The following is a 4158-nucleotide window of genomic DNA, read 5'->3' on the forward strand; positions in this document are numbered from 1 at the left end:
TGGGTCTTCACTGGCCGAGGCTCTCCGCCCGTAGCACTCTGGAACTTGTAGTTCTCCTTCTCCCAGTTCCTCCAGGGCCTATGGGTGAGCTGAGCCTCACGAGACTACGATTCCCAGAAGCCCACGAGAGACTCTGGTCACGTGGCACCCAGGATGCGGGCTGGTGGGCGGGGCCTGCCGGTGCTCCGCAGCTGTGTGTGACAGAAGGAGCCGGCGGGCCGCCCGGGCCCCCAGAGACCCCGCCATGGTACGCGCGGGCGCCGTGGGGACACATCTCCCCACGTCCAGCCTGGACATCTTTGGAGACTTGAGGAAGATGAACAAACGACAGGTAACGGAGGCTCGGGTGGGGGGCGCGCCCGGTGCACCGGGACCCGCTGCGGCTGCAGGAGTTGGGGTGTCCCCGGTGAGGCTCGCACCGGCAAGGGCAGCTCGGTGTGACCGGAGCTCCCTGGCTTCCAGAGGCCCTGGGTTCAGATCTCCCCAGACCCACGTGTGGGCAAGTGTTGGCATTCCTGCGTGGACGAGAGCAAATTGGGGAGGGGGTGCGGGAAGGGGAGCGCAGGGGATGTCACATGCGCTTGCGGAAGTGAAGGGAGATGACTGGAGCGCAAGTGACAGCTGTCTGCGCGTTTGGAGGGCCACTCGGTGAGGAGGGAACAGCCTTCCCTGTGGCGCTCCAGAGGCCTGGCTGCGCGCCGCCGGCCGCGCCGTTGCAAGTGGCTCCGAGGCAGGCAGAGGGGAAGGGGAGAACTTTCTTACCGTGGGAGCTGTTCAAGGACCCCCCCAAAGGGCTTTCTCCCGAGCTGGGGGAGGGGTTGGTGTTCTGGGGGCGTGCGTCGTCGGGACTCAGTGCTGCTTCTGCCTTCTGAGTGGTGCTCAGTCCTTGCAGACCGAATCGACGTTCCTAAGAAGGATTTCAGAAGTTTCTTCTAACTTTCTGATTCCATCCTTTCTCGCAGCACCACCTGCCATAGGGTTGGGGGGGGGGGAGCGGGGGGCGTCCTTGGATAGCTGGGCTTCATTTTTCACTGCTCTGTAAGAAGCCCGCTGAGACAAAGTTTCTTTTTGTGTCGTTCCCCCGCCAACCCCCCCCCATCTCTTACTGTGCACCATCACTTCCTCCATCAGCCCGGAAAAGTAGGATAGGGCAGTCTGTAGTTGAGGGACTGTAGTGTCCCCGGTATCTTGATAGCTAGCCAGTGCTATTACAGATGATGACGCACCGTGGTGAGAAAAGTACGGTCTTTCTTGAAAAGGGTGGAACACATGGCGTTTTCTTGATTTGGATGGCCCTCAGAGTTATCTGTTCCACCATGTAGAGATGGGAGCTGTGGGACTGAGAGAGCACAACTTATTTGGGGGCACATATCTCCCTTCCCCTCCCTCAGCTCCACATCTCTTCTCTTTCTCTTCCATTTCCCTTTCCCCTTCTTCTATCCCCCCCCCATTTTTTTTTGTGAAGAATTTCAGAAAAATGCAACCATATGGGACAGTTTCGTGACTTGGATTTTCTGAAGTGATTAAGATCTGGTTGTGTCTAGCTGCACTGATGAGCTTCTGTGGTCTGTGTGGCTAAGAGGAGTTTTAGTAGGGACTCACACTAGCTTGGAACAGCAATAACTAATGCCCCAAGGGCGGACACTGGTCATAGGAAGAACGGCTTTATTTTAAATTTAGATGATTGGATGGAGTTTTAAAATCTTTGGTACTGATTTCTAACGGCTATCATTGCAGACTATCAGAGAGGGCCTCAGATGAATCTATCAGTCCCTCACTTGGTTTGGCCGTTGGATCTCTTGGGTCAGTAGCTTGTTGTGTTGCTTGTTTTGATGGTCTACTAATTAAAATTCATAAGCTCAGTTTCTGTGCTTTCTTTTAATGGTTGGGGGAAAAACTTGTCTTTCGCTTGCTTCTGACTCTTCCCCCTTCATAACAGGGTCCTCTGACACCTTGTCAGACCTTGAAGCAGGACCCCCTTTCTCTACTGCCCCCACTTAATAAATAAGAGCCACATGCAAGACAAGGGCTCTTTGTAGCTGCAGCGAGGAAGAGAGGAAGTAGTACAGTGACTGGTGTTTTTGCTGCTCTGTGGCCAGAATATCTGGCCTGAAATGTTTGCTTAAAACTCCTTGCAAGTGGCTGATTCCAGAGATTGGGTGTGGGCTTGCGTTAAGGCTCTGTTGGGATCCTGATTTGGTGAGCCAAAATGAGGCTCAACGCAAGGCATCACGCAAATGTGGTGAGGTATATTTGGAACGGGTTCAGCTTGTCTGTAGTTCGGCCAAATTTATGTTTTTAGATTCCTGGTTGCCAAACCTGTACTCAGATTTGTGGATACCTTAATGGTAGGGTGTCTGAAGTATGACTCGTGGTTTTGCAGTGAGTTTGATTGTTAGGTTTTTGTGTATTTGCTATCTCTTTAGCCTTTCTCAAAGGAAGTGTTTGTAAGGAATCAGTCTTATTACCTCACAGTGATCTGTTTTCAAGCACAGAGAACCATACTGGAAAACATGTTCTTAACTCAGAGTTCTTATTAAATAAGTACTAAGAGCTTGTAATTTGCTTTTTGTTGAGATAGAGACTGGTGATCTGAAAACCTATCAAAAAATTGGCAGTTCTTATTTAAAATTGTGGTTTGGGACTTTCCCAACCGGATCTGTAGTTCATAACGAAACAGCCGTTGTTTACACCCACTGTTCTCAAACAGAGCAGGTGGGGAAGATTTGTAGCCAGTGACATCTGCTTTTAGAAGCTATGGTTTAAAGGGGTCCACTTAGCACACCTCTTTTTGCTCTCCTGGGAATACAGTGCTAGTTTCATAATGAGCAAATAGACACAATAGCCAAGTAGTTAAAAAAATGGTTCATGGCTTTAAGTATTGAATTATATTTCTATTGCTACTTTGATATTGATTGCACCATGTTGGAACTCAGTCCAAGAGTGGGGTTGTGTGAGAATTCTGAGTGCCTGTGAGAAAACTCCAACAAGACAAGAGTCTTGTGACCTGTTTTTTTTTTTTTTTTTTTTTTTTCAAAACACAGAGTTGTTCTTGGAATGTGTTTTTGTGCTTCTCCTAGGTGTCAAGAATAGGAGTGAGTTCACTTCAGCTGTTGTTATTTATATGCTCTATGGAAAAACATGTTTTTGCTACATATGGCTTGTCCTGTGATTGAACCCCTTACTCATGTGATTCTTCTTAACCCTCAGAGTATAAATTGTCTGATGCTCTGAATAAAGTTGGTGATTGCATGAGACTTTAGTCCGCCTCATTTTTAGGCCCCGCTTTCCCAGGTTCACACCGCTGACTGGAGCGGTAAACAGCACCGAGATACCACACGTTACTTTACGTTTCCTTTTCTGTCCTACTTTGAGTTGAATCCTTTACAGTGGCTTCAAGTCACCTCTTTTTGCCAGGTGGTCATATTGGCAAGAGCCACTCTTGAGTTCTGCTTTCCTTTTGTTGCATCATCTCAATACATTTTCATGTTTTATTACTCCTCAAAATGATTATTTTAATAGCCATAGGTTAGATTTTTGGAACCAGTCCATGCTTACCGTAGACATTTTGAAGAAGTGACTTAGGGTTTCTGTTGCTGTGATGCAACACTATAACCAGAATCAATTTGAGGAGGAAAGGGTTCATCATTTCATCTTACAACTTGTAGTCCATCACCTAGGGAAGTCAGGGCAGGAATTCAGGACAGAAACTCAGAGTCAGAAACTGAAGCAGAAGCCATGGCGGCATGGCTTGCTCAGCCTGCCTTCTAACATCTGGGATGACCAGCCCGGGGGTAGCACTGCCCACAGAGAGCTAGGTCCCAACCTGCATCAATCATCAATGAGGAAAATTCACCACAGGCTTGCCCACAGGCCAGTCTGGTGAGAGCACTTTCACAATCGATGTTACCTCCTTCCTAATGGCTCTAGCCTCTGTCAGGTTGACATAAAACTAGCCAGCACAAGAAGAAAATCAATGCTTGGGGCTGAAGAGATGGCTCAATCTGGAAAGTGCTTGCTTTACTGAGTTCGACCTACCCCCACCTCAGAAACCCATGCAAAAGATCCAGTGATGGATGCTGTAATCCCAGGGCTGGAGATGTAGGCACAGGCAGATCCCTGAAGCTCTCTGGCTAGCCAGCCTACCCCAGGCTAGTA

This window comes from Peromyscus eremicus, chromosome 19 (genome assembly GCF_949786415.1).
Source record: "Peromyscus eremicus chromosome 19, PerEre_H2_v1, whole genome shotgun sequence".
Taxonomy (NCBI): domain Eukaryota; kingdom Metazoa; phylum Chordata; class Mammalia; order Rodentia; family Cricetidae; genus Peromyscus; species Peromyscus eremicus.